The sequence below is a fragment of the Stenella coeruleoalba genome, assembly GCF_951394435.1.
Source record: "Stenella coeruleoalba genome assembly, chromosome: 16".
In the NCBI taxonomy this organism is placed as follows: Eukaryota; Metazoa; Chordata; class Mammalia; order Artiodactyla; family Delphinidae; genus Stenella; species Stenella coeruleoalba.
Window position 1 is genome coordinate 61,805,324 of NC_137162.1, and position 13,172 is coordinate 61,818,495.

The 13,172-nt window shown below is 52.4% G+C and overlaps 1 protein-coding gene across 3 annotated transcripts in view; it reads right to left on the bottom strand.

The window, feature by feature from the left end:
- The window catches only part of PALD1 (phosphatase domain containing paladin 1), an 84,885-nt gene extending 83,100 nt beyond the window's left edge, over positions 1 to 1,785 (bottom strand). For all 3 annotated transcript variants that reach the window (XM_079900553.1, XM_079900550.1, XM_079900552.1), the window contains exon 1: positions 1,393 to 1,785. The gene's annotated coding sequence lies outside the window, so the exon portion shown is untranslated. The remainder of the gene's footprint in view (positions 1 to 1,392) is intronic.
- Between the last annotated feature and the right edge of the window lie 11,387 nt (positions 1,786 to 13,172).

The following is a 13,172-nucleotide window of genomic DNA, read 5'->3' on the forward strand; positions in this document are numbered from 1 at the left end:
AAACAGTGTCTGGCTCAGGGCCTCCAGCCTGACAAACTCATCCCCAGCCCCCAGCGATAGAGGCTCTTCCGAAAGGAAGAGAGGACTTCCTCCTGTAAGGCTGGATCTAGACCCTAAACCTCAACAGCCCCAAGGAGGCTGGGAGAGTCCTATGGTTAGCCTGACCCCAGAAACCAAATGTGCTTCTTCAGAAATCCACCAGCAGAAACACAAAAAACACCTGGGAGTGGGGCTGGGGCACGCTCCAGCTGCGCCCTGTCCATGGAAGTGGTGAGAGGGCCTAACCACTAGCACGGTAATCACAAAGGGTGGGTATGGAGACAGAACATTTTAAACATATTTGCACGGCTGCCTGAGAACTGCATCCCAGCTCCCCTAGCAACTGCAGACCGTATCACTCACTCAGCAATTAATCATGTGTATGCTCTTGGTATTTCCACTAGTATTACTATTAGTCCAGGACTGGGATTGAAACCCTGCCTTAGTGAACTTTCTTTGTGTTTATGTCTTGTCTCCCCCCGTGGGGCTGAGCCACCTAAGGGGAGAACCCTCCAACACCTTGCACCACTCCTACCCTCCCTGGCTTTTAAGAAATGCTCAGTCACGGGTCCAGGTTGCTCTGCAGGAAGCCAAGGAGTCGGTGCCTGGAATTCTGGTCGAGAGAGTAGGGAAGCTGAGAAGCTTCCCTAAGTCAGGGAGCTTTCCTTCCATTTCTGACTCCCCAAGAGATAAGAACAGGTTCCAACCACCCTGGCCACTTTCGAAAGTCCAGGGCAACAGTCTCCCGCACACTGCACTCTGCTTTCTGACAGGCCTCTTGCCCCTTCAGGAAAAACCACTGAAGATGAAAAGGGGGCTCCCCTCGGAGACCCAGGCCTACAGAAGAAAAGGACCAGATGAGGCCCAGCATCAAAGCTTGCACCCACTGGGTTCTCTGGACTCTTCCCGGTGCCATGGGCCTCAAGCCCCTAAAGACGAGCCCAGGGACCCCAGGTGTGGATCATGAAGCGTCCTGCCTCGCCGCAGCTGCACAGGAAGCCCAGCACTTGGGCCTTGCCCCAGGCCTAGCCATTACGAGTGGAGGTGTCGCCAGCTCACATCTACCCCAGTCCGAGGGAAACCTCCTCGAGGAAGTCGGTAGCCCAGAGCCGGACAGACAAAACGACTCAGTAACTCCTCACTGTTTAATATGTGAGGTTCCGCTTCTCTCCCAGGCAATGATCCCGCGCGGGTCTGGGTGGGGGCCCAGGACCTCTCTTCTCCGCGGAGCCCAGGGAGGCGTGCGAGCTGGGGGATGGGGAGTGGGTGGTCGGAGAAGCCCCGGCCCGGGAGTGCCCAGAGAACTCCTGAATCAGTCCTCCCTCGCCAGCCCGGGTCCGGACGCATCGGTACCTGTCAGCCCGCGACTCCGGGGCATCCGCGCTCCTGCGGCTGGCGCGCTGCGCCCGAACGGCGGGCGCCGAGTCAGGCAGCGGCGGGTCGCGCCCGGCGCGGGCTCCGGCTGGCTCCTCCCAACTTCCCCAGCCCATCCGTGGGCAGAGGCAGTTCCGGAGGCTGGCAGGGCGGGCGCGACGAGGCGAGGCCACGAGAGAAGGAGCCCCGCTCGCCGGCGAAGAGAGCTGCCCGCCCCAGCCCGAGCGCGCCGCTCCGCTCCGCTCCGCTCCGCGTGCCCCACGACCCCCAAGCCGAGGGGCGGATCCGGCCAGGCCGCCAATCACCGAGCCCGCCGCCGCCCTGCCAGCCCGAGCCCCGGCCCCAGCCGCCAAGGGGGCGGGGGTCTCGGATTTAAAGACACACTCACCAAGCAGCGTCCCGATTGGCATTCCAGAGCCGCGGCAGCCTGGCGGGGAGGGAACGGCTGGCCCCACCTTTCCCGGCCCCGCTTCCTCCCTTCGCCCATCCACCCTCCGCCTGCGAGGAAAAGTTTGGGACAGGGGAGACGGCCTGGGAAGCCAGCTTCTCTTCCCTTGTCGTTAGTTCGTCTAGTTCTGGAAGAAGCCCAAAGCCTACATCCAGCCTCCCTGGCAGGAGAAAGAAGCAAAAGCTCTCGGCGCCACACCCCCTCCCAGACTCCAGCTCCCCGGGAAATCGGCTGGCCCTCGCCGCTCTCTGCTTTTTAAAGCCAGGCCAAGCCTCGGCGGGACCGAGACAAGCAGCTGGGCACCGGAAGAATCCTCGCTGTGCTGTGCAACCTGAGATAGGCGATTGCCCTCTCTGGACCTCAGCCACCACAGGAGTCAACGGTTGAGCCCTTAAAAAGCAGACTGTCCGGGCTTCCCTGGTGGCACAGTGGTTGAGAGTCCGCCTGCCGACGCAGAGGACGCGGGTTCGTGCCCCAGTCCGGGAAGATCCCACATGCTGCGGAGCGGCTGGGCCCGTGAGCCATGGCCGCTGAGCCTGCGCGTCCGGAGCCTGTGCTCCGCGACGGGAGAGGCCTGTTACAACAGTGAGAGGCCCGCGTACCGCAAAAAAAAAAAAAAGCAGACTGTCCACTCAATCGTGGGCTTCTCCCAAGCCCTAGACACCCTCAGTCCCCAGAGGCGAAAAGGGAAGAATGAGGCAGAAACTTTGGAAGGGGAGGGGTCCCTCTGCCCCCACCCCATGGCTCCCTACAGTGATACGTACAATCCCCACCCCCAAGGGGCCCTATCCCCGCCTCCCACTGATCCCACTGACCGGGCACGGTAGCCCAACCAGGCGCACCCCGATGCCCCAGCAGCCCATGCCAGCCCTCCGCCGGCGCGTGCCCCCAAACTCACCCAAGTGCATTCGCTCTCTCGCCACTGTTTCCTCTGGGGGAGATGGGCTTTGCTGTGGTTGGTGAGTCACTTCTTCCTTCACTCTGCTCCACACTGGGGAAATCGGTCTTCCTCACCTGTCACTACCGGCCTCACCCACAATCAGGGCTGCAGCAGGAGTCGGTGAAGTCCGAGTCTCCCCAGGATGAAGGCAGCGCAGGCCTCGCCTCTCTCCAAAGTCAGGCCAGAGGCGCTGGGCTAGGAGCGGGGCAGGCAGGCCCTGCAGTCCATGGGAGCCCTAAGGACAAATAAAGACAAGCGGAATGGCTGTTGTCTGTGGTGCTCTTACCAAGTCTCCAGCACCCAGGTCTCAAGTGCTTCACTGGATGATTCTATGAGATAACTACTTTTATTATCCCTCTTTTAGTGGATGAGGAAACTGAGGCCCAGGGAACACTCGCCCTCAGCTCCAGGCCTCCTCCTGTAACAACCAAGATGTGCGAGGAGGAGAGGAGCGGAGAAGACCCAGGAGTGGCCTTGGGAAGCAGACCTGACCTTCAGAGACCAGTAGAGCTAGGCTCAAGTTGGCTCGTAGTTTACTGCCTGTGTGGTCTCTGACATAACCTGCCTGATATTCAAGTGCCTCAGCCAGAATATGGCCTGTCCTCCTTCAAAGAGGTGTTGACAAGCCAGGAAGCTGGGGCATGGGATGCCTTGGCGGGGCATGTGGCACATGGTAGGCACCATCTTTGGGTACTGCTCCCTTCCATCCTCCTCTTTGTACAACCTCATAAACCACTCCACCCCGTGTCAGATTCCCCAGCTGAAGCCCCTGCCATACTGAGGATACTGAGAATGCATCCTCGTTATCCTGCATTACCCAGGATAATGCCCCCTTGCAGCCAGGACTAAGGTGGGGGTACGTATGTGCACTGAGACTGTGCTCGAGCACACACATATACACATATACAAACATGCACACATACACACATGCACACACACACTACTCTTCCTCCCTGGGATCTGTGGCTAGCTGCCTCTCTAGACTGAGCTCCTGGAGGACAAAAGTCCGTGTCTGACCTGTCTTTTGGTCCCCAGCACAGTGTCTGGTACATTGGTCACTCATGCATTCATTCATGTTCACCATGCACACAGTAGGTGTTCTTGTTGAATCAAGCAGAAAAGCCCAGGGCAGAGATGTCCCCAGAAGAACCAGAATCACTGCCCTTCTGGCTCCAACAGACAGCCTCGGGGCTCAGCTGGTAGACCCCAGAAGTAGAGGGTTGGGGGTTTAGAGGTATCTCAGAGACAGGGTACAGATGGCATCCAGATCACAGCGTCCGGCCTCACCAGCCCGCCCCCAGCCCCTGAAGTTCTGCCAAGTCCTTGCTCAGAGCAGCAAATGCTGGGGGTTCCCCCCACCACAAGAAAACCTGCAGGACCAGATCCTGCCCCCCACCGGACCCAGCGGCCTGGAAGGGGGAAGGGGACTGAATGTTGAGGAAGAGACGAAGGAAGGGACACAGCAGCCCTAGGTATACCCCAAAGAAGGCACTCTGCCCTCTCTCTCCAACCCCAGGCAGAACGGAAGAATCAATTGGGCCAACTCTCTCAGCGCAAACTGCCGCAGAAGCTCCCCAAGAAGTCTGTAAGCTCAGAGCAGAAGCCCAAAAGCCACTGAGAAAGGATCAGCGGTCCCCGAACAGGATCTCAGAAACTAGAGGGCTCAGGACCCACCCCTACTGACCCAGCACCTCCACCAGAACTACTGCCACCACCCCACATCCCAGTTGCACAAGCACCCGAGACGCCACCTTATCATCTAGAGAATGCCAGGGCCCCGCGGGTGGCCCTGCAGTACAACTGTGTGCTCGTGTGTGAACACGTGTAAGTACACATATGTGCTTGTGTTGCTCATGTACGTTTGCAGAGGTGAATGAGAGTGTGCATGTTTGTGCGAGTGTCTAGTGGGTGTGAGTGTGGATGTAGGAGTGAGCATGTGTGTATATGTGGGCATGTGTAGCACACACACAAACTAACCCACCAACCACCGTCCAAAATCAGGCGAGCCGCTACTGCAAAGGGTAGTGAACCACCCCATTACTCACGCTTCCAAGAGAATTGCCAGTGGCCATCCACAGCCCCCTCTGCCCAGGCAAGCAAGTCCCAAGTTCAATCCCTGCGAAGAACCATAAGCTGTGTGAATCCCCGGTTCCCTCGTGGGAACGCTCAGGCCAAGAATTATTTCCTGACAGGTGGAAACGACTCGCCGGAAGGCAGAGGAGCTGGGCTCAAACCAGCAAAGATGAGACTTGACAAAAGATGGGAAACAGCCTCCACTGCTCTTCTCTGCTCCTCGTTGCACGCCAAGCCCACCACAGGCTGGGGGACACTGAGCCCGGGGAATAGACATCAGGGCAGGAAGCCGATCTGGCGCTGCTTCCCGTGGCCACGTTATTGCCAAGACTGGGACCCACGTGGGCCCTCCATGGTGGGTGTCTTGGAGCCTGCAGTCTTCCCTGTGAGCCAGGTGGTCTCTGAGGCCCAACACAGACCCGTCCCCACCTGCCCCAGCTGCCTCAGGGTCCTGTTCTGGCTGTCTGCCCCTCCAGGCCCACCACCCCACCACCAGGACCCAGCAGCCCTCGCTTGTCGGGCCTTGCTGTGTGCAGCCCAGGGCTGAAAGACACGGGCTCTGAGTAGGGCCAACTTGCCCTGGATCTAACCTCAGTAATTTTACCACTATGTGACCCTTACCCTAAAAGTCACCACATTTCTCCAAGTCTTTTTTTCCTCATTCGTAAAATGGTATGAAGAGCAGTTTATGCCTCCAGGAAATGTCTGGAGGATTAAAGGAGTGCCTGGCACTTGGCCAGAGCTCACTGACCGAAGCTATCGTTATTGTTACTATTATTGCCACCTGAGCTCACACCCTCACCCAGCCCTGAACCTGCCGGGGCAGAGGGGTTCTTCGAGGCTGAGTTCAGTTCAGGCTCTACCGCCTCTAGGCAGTCTGCCCTGCTCAAAGGATCTCTGTCTGCCCTCGACTCCTTCCCCCTCACCTCTGTGCAGGGCCCTAGTACTTGAGCACTCCTGCCTGGCACAGAATACATGTTCAATAACTGACGTTATAATTATCAGCTGGATCATTAATTTCATTGGTTGGCCCTCCTTTGGGTCTAGGTCTAAGGATAGCATCTCCCACCTCCCAAATTCACACACTAGGTTCAAACTTTTTTGACGAAACTCAAAGTAAAAAATACATTTTAGGAACTTCCCTGGTGGTGCAGGGGATAAGACTCCATGCTTCCTAATGCCAAGGGCCCGGGTTCGATCCCTGGTCAGAGAACTAGATCCCACATGCATGCCACAACTAAGACTTTGCATGCCACAACTAAGGAGCTCGCAAGCTGCAACTAAGGAGCACGCCTGCTGCGACAAAGACCCCACACAACCAAATAAATAAATAAATAAAATTTTTAGTCATTTTATTTATTTATGTATTTATTTTTTGGCTGAGTTGGGTCTTCATTGCTGTGTGTGGGATTTTTCTCTAGTTGCGGCGTGCATGGGCTTCTCGTTGTGGTGGCTTCTCATGTTGTGGAGCACAGTCTCTAGGCGCTTGGGCTTCAGTAGTTGCAGCGCATGGGCTCAGTGGTTGTGGCTCGCAGGCTCTAGAGCACAGGCTCAGTAGTGGCGCGTGGGCTTAGCTGCTCCGCGGCATGTGGGATCTTCTCAGACCAGGGATCAAACCCATGTCCCCTGTGTTGGCAGGCAGATTCTTAACCACTGCGCCACCAGGGAAGTCCCATAACTAAATATTTTAAAAAAAAGAAATATATTTTAGGGTATATATCTGGAAAAATTAAAATTCTAATTCAAAAAGATACATACACCCCAATGTGCACAACCGCACTATTTACAATAGCCAAGACGTGGAAACCACCAAAGTGCCTATTAACAGACATTTGGCTTAAGAAGATGTGGTATATTTATACAATGGAATGTTACTCAGCCATAAAAAAAGAAATATTGCCACTTGCAGCAACATGAATGGACCTCGAGAATATTATACTTAGTGAAGTCAGACAGAGAAAGACAAATACTGTATGATATCTCTTATATGTGGAATCTGAAATAGGATTCAAATGAATCTATATAAGAAACAGAATCACAGACATAGAAAACAAACTTACGGTTACCAAAGGGGGAGGGAGGGAGAGACAAATCAAGAACATGGGTTTAACAGATTCAAACTACTATACATAAAATAGACAAGCAATAAGGATTTACTGCATAGCACAGAGAACTATATTCAACATCTTATAACCTATAATGGAATAGAATCTGCAAACTATATATTAGCTGAATCACTTGGCTGTATTAACACAATATTATCACGGCCTGAAACTAACACAATATTGTAAATCAACTATATTATATATATATATATATATATATATTTTACTTTGGGACAGCCAGCTACACAGAGACATAAATATACAAAAAAAAAAATGCTTAGCCTTACTGCATGTGATGCACTCTGATACTTTCTAATCTGTCCTATCCTACTTCTTTCTTTTTTTTAATAAATTTATTTTTATATTTTTTAAATTTTTATTCTTTTGGCTGTGTTGGGTCTTCGTTGCTGCACGTGGGCTTTCTCTAGTTGCGGTGCCTACTTTTTGTTGTGGTGTGCGGGCTTCTCATCATGGTGGCTTCTCTTGTTGTGGAGCACGGGCTCTAGGCGCACAGGCTCAGTAGTTGTGGCACACGGGCTTAGTTGCTCCACGGCATGTGGAATCTTCCTGGACCAGGGCTCGAACCCATGTCCCCTGCATTGGCGGGCGGATTCTTAACCACTGCACCACCAGGGAAGCCCCTATCCTATTTCTTTCTGTTTTTACTGATTGCAGTGCACAGAACTGACTTTACCTGTGACCTGCAGTTTGAAAATGCCTTGAAGAACAATGAAGTCCCCGAGGGCAAGGGGACGTCCCACCTACCCGTCCCCCAGCACTTCTCAATGCCTGACTGAAGAATGCCCAGGACATGTGGGAGGAGGGTGATTCTATCTCCAGAACATTCCTCAAGTACTACAAGGAGCGCCCTCCATCAGAAGAAGAAGAGAGAAAAGGGAGAAGGAATCCTGGTTCATTCAGTCAACAGATATTTCATTCATTCATTGTCAGTCAGTCAATCAACAAACATTTACAGAGCCCCTTCTATCTTCCAAGCCCTGTTCTAGGCCTTGAGCAGTGAATGAGGCAGACAAGTTCCCTCATGGGGCAATGTCCCTTTATGGGGCTGACATTTTAGTAGGGTGGGGCAAAGGATACAATAAACAAGTAAATAATAACAGAGGCAACATCATTCCTGAGTGACTCATGCAATGAAGAAAATAATAGAATGGTAAAGAAAAGTGGGGATACTTTAGAAACAGTGGAGGTCTCTGAGCCTCAGGTAACTCAAGACACTTACCTCACTTACCTGAGCTGGTGGTTGTGGGACTTAAATGGGGTGATGACTTCAAAGTATGTAGCGCAGAGTGGCCTTTACCGTCATCGCTATTGGATGGATAAGCGTGACTGAAGGCAGGTCGTGATAAAGTTCCGCAAAGTGTAAGGTTTTACTGGGGTTCAGAGGATGATGAGGGGACACGCTGATTACAGCACAAGCCCAGGATCCACGCACGTATTGGTTTCTTCCTCTGCACAGCTCACCTGGCATGTCTCTCCCCATTTCCCAAGCCACAGCTCCCTACTCCCACCCCACCCTACAATTCAGCCCAGCCCAGTTTGACCAGTCCTCTCTAAGAGCTGGGCCACTGAAGAGTTAAATTCCTTCTGGTGGGTGTCCTGAGCTGCACAGGGACAGATACCAGCAGCCTTCACCACCCCACCTGCGCCTCTGTGGACTCCCGCTGATCAGACGACACCTGCCCGGGAACATGGGTGCTGACTCCCAGCAAGATAGCAAGAGGGTGGAGATCTGGAGCCCAGCCCCAGGAAATGCTGAAGGGTCTGGGTCTGTTCAGTTAGAGCAGAGAAGGCTCAGAGGCAGGACACTGTCTTCTGGTGCCCGCAGGGCTGTCGGGAAGTGAGTGAGGATCCCTGTCTCAGGTGAGCTGCTCAAGCATCTGAGCTCCAAGCAGCAACGTTAAGTACCTACTGTGTGCCTGACCCAGGTCTCAGGGTGCAGACCTCACCCTGCCCTAGATGCTCCCAGACCTGTGAGGCAGGCAGAGCAGTAACTTTTCAGAGAGACGTGTTTCCTGCAGGGTGGAGTGGGGACCAGGACGCTGGGAGGGCAGTGACGAGGACGCCAACACCACCTCCCAGGTCAGCTCAGAGTGGAAATGGATGTCCTGTGAGGGCCCTACCAGCTCAGGTATGTACATCGATTTGTTTCGGCTTTGGCATCAGACAGACCTGAGTTTGAATTCAGTTTCTGCCACTTCTTAGCTACATGACCTCAGGCAAGTTTCTGAGCTTCTCTGAGCCTCTGTTTCCGCATCTATAAAACGAGGATTAGCACCTCCCTGGCAGTCCAGTGATTGAGACTCTGCACTTCCACTGCAAGGGGCGTGGGTTCGATTCCTAGTCTGGGAACTAAGATCCCACATGCCACGCAGCCTGGCCAAAAAATAAATTAAATTAAATTTTTAAAAAGTGCTTATAAAATGAGGACAGTCACACACACTTTGACAGGATTTTGAGATTAAATGAACTAACAAATTTAAAGCCCTTAACAAACAGCTGTCCAAGAAGATGCTCAATAACATAATAGTAGTTGTGGCCGCTAGCATCATCAGAAGGTCCCCTCCTAGGGGTCCCTGTCTGCCCTCACCTCCTCCCTCCTCTCCCTCCCCTCTCATAACGTGCAGAGAATCCCCTGCCCCCACTGCTATGAGAAAGGAGCTCCAAGTGGCCTTCTGCTGGGTCTCACTGAAGAACCCCAGGCCCTGGACATTGAAAATAATGAGGCGGGGTGGGATGGGGGGTGTTGAGAGGGGGTCTGCCAAGCCCTGCAGCAGGAAGACCATCCGTCCCTGAATAAACAGGCTGTCACCCCTTCCCTCCCACTATCCTTCTCCCTTAAATAACCCAGATCTGTTGCCCAGTTGTATCTAAGCAACACTACTCAGGCGCCCAAGGATGTCTCACTCTGACAGCGCCATTTATGAAGATGCTGCAAGGGAAAAGGGGGTGGGGTGGGGATCAAGGGAGCTACAGAGGCCTGACAGCTCCTTCCCAAAGCCTTCAGATGGCAAGTTCCTGGTCCCCAGGAACAGAGCTCCTGGGCTGACCCCTCACCAGAGGGGTGGGCAGCGAGGAGTGCTTGCTTACCAACAACATTCCAGCAGAGGCCAAGACCTCCCAGACTTACAGGGAAGATCCCAGACTCCCCGAAGCTTGGGACACACAGGAGCCAACGAAGTGCCTTGGAAAGATCACTGGCACAGGCTCAGCCTCCTGAGCTCTAGTCTCGGTGCCAAAACTCACTGGCTGTGTTATCCCAGCCAGGTCACCCACCTCTCTGAGCCTCAAAGAACCTTAGTGCCAGAAGAGGGATAGGAAAAAAAAGGAAGAGGGATAGGAAAGGGGCGGTCTCACACTTTTTGACAGTATCTATCCACATGACAAATGCCGACTCTTCGCCTCAGCAATTCCATTTCTAGGAAGTTAGCCTAGAGGTGTGCCTGCACACGGACAGATTGACAACTGTGCAACGTTATTCCTCGTTTGCAATGGTGAAAGATTGGAAACAGCCGAAAAGTCTGTGGACAGAGAGATGATTGGCTAGATAAACTCTGGAACATCTAGAAACTGGAAATGCCATACAGCTATTTTAAAACACGAGGCAGATGTATGTGGGCTGATGGAAAATGATCTCTAGAGCTGGGAGCAAACTCCAGGAGTGGACATGGACAGAGACGGTCAGGGCAGTGTAGTCTGTGACAGTGGGCACTGGAGCCAGCCTTGGCATCTGTCTCTAGGGGAATAGATAAGTCACATGGATTCCAACCACAGAATCCCATCCAACAGGTACACCCAACAGTCCAGGTGCACGTGCAAAGATGTGGAGCGAGCTTGAAAACACAGTATCCTGTGATAAACTAATAGAGCTGGATTAGCCATACAACACCATTGATGTAAAGTAACAACACTCATACACAGAAAAATAACCATAGTTTTTAAAAATGAGGATATGTGCGTTATGCAAGAACACTGATCAAACACACTACCATGGGTGCCTATGAGAAAAAGGAATGCGATGAAGGGGAAATGAAACAAAGAGAACAATGCAAGAGAAAGGCCTCACATACATTGATGATGATGGAGGAAAATTATTTACTCAACTGCAGCTGAGGTAAAAAAGAAGGAGGGAAGGTGGGAGGGAGGAGAGGAAATTCCAGGACAGTCTCTAATATTCTAGCACTTTAGGAGCTGTATAGATATAGTCCCTCAATATCCACTGGGGGATTGGTTCCAGGACGCCCATGGATACCAAAATCTGCAGATGCTCCAGTCCCTTACATAATAGTACAGCTGTATCAGCTGTACGTACAGTGGGTATCAGCTGATGTGGAAACTGGATGTGGAAGGTTGCTTATATATACATACATGCACAGAATACAGTTGACCCTTGAATAACACAGGTTTGAACTGCAGGGGGCGACTTAAACGCAATTTTTTTTACTACAATACTACAAGATTCACGGTTGGTTGAATCTGGGGATGCAGAAATGGGAGATACCACCAGGGGCCAGCTATAAATTAAATTACACGCAGATTTTTGACTGGACGGAGGTGGGCACCCCTAACCCCCGCGATGTTCAAGGGTAAACTGTACATTAAATGTCTCTGAAAAACAGGGAAGAAACCAGTGATTTTAGTTGCCTCCAGGAAATGAAGTTATGCAGTGACTGCATACCTTCTTGTGCATTTGAATTTTGTTCCATGTGGATGTGTTATCTACTTTTAAATAATAATAATCAACTAATAGGCTTGTATACACACGGTCAGTCTCTGGAAGGCTACAGAAGATGCTGGGAAGAGGGCTTAGCCCTCAGAGGATAAATGAGGCCTGGGGAGGGGAAGCAGGAAGCTTGGGGAGGGGAATTGGGCTTGCCCTCCACTCACCATCCTTTTGTACAGTTGGCTTTTTTTACCCTATGCATCTATGATATATTCGAATAACTGTCTCTTTTTTTTCTTTTTTTCCGCCATGCCACGAGGCATGTGGGATCTTAGTTGCCCGACCAGGGACTGAACCCTGGCCCTTGGCAGTGAGAGCGAAGGGTCCTAAGCACTGGACTGCCAGGGAATTTCCTAATAACTGTCATTTTTAATTTTTATTTTGAACATTTTATATATGCACAAAAGTAGAGAATAGCTTAATCGATGCTATATACCCATTATCAGATATGACAATTATCAAGATTTTGCCACTCTTGCTTCATCTACTGTTATCTTTTTTTTCTCTTTTGGTTTTCTTTCTGGAGTATTTTAAAGCAACCCGCAGACATTACACAATTTCACCCCAACCTCCATCAGAATGTGATGGATGCAGTAAACACATCTTAAAGAAATGAAGTCTAAGAGGCCAGACAGAGCACCCTGGCAGACCTAGAGGGATTCCCTGTATGAAATCTCTGAGGGGTAGTGGTCCCTGCCTCTGCTTGACTGTTCCCAGAGACGAGGAACTCACTCCTGGCCCAGTCTCCTTCTTTGTCCTAATGGCCTAGATCTAGGCTTCTCAGAAGGGACAGACACCACCCCCCATTCCCTTTGTTGTCTTGGAGGCACCCAGCCATGGACAGAAGCAGCTCAAAGCCACAGAGAAACAGCCCAGCTCATTAGAGTCCCTTCCTTTCCAAAACAAACTCAGAAGCATAATGGCACGCCAGGCACGTTCACGTAAACTGCAGGCCGCTAAAGACCTGCTGGCTGGGAAGGCCTCTCCCGGCGCCTCCCCTCCCCAGGCCGTCTGAGACAGGCATTCACTGTCCTGGCAGTCAGGGGTAAACCTGGGGCCGGGACTGGACAACTGTTCCCAGCTGGCCTATGTGTGCATTTGAATCACCAGCAGGAGGGATTCGACCACAGATTCCCAGGCTCCACTCCAGCCCTCCTAAGCCGGAATCTCCAGGGCTGGAGCCTGGGAAAGCCCCCTGGGTGGTTCTAAGGCAATAGTCAAGTATCTGGTGTTTGGGAACCACTGGTCCAAGTGACTCCAAGGCCCTCTTCTGCAAAGGGCCAATGCGACTCTTAGCAGCCTGCTTCTGTACCAAGATTCTGGCCTGCCCCCAGCCCAGCCCAGGGTGTAGTGTTCCCACCTGCGGCTGGCAGGGGACCAGGTGATGCCAACTCCTCTTAAGAGTGTGTTGGCCAAGACTCAGAAGGGCACAGACAGCCCCCCAAATCCAGG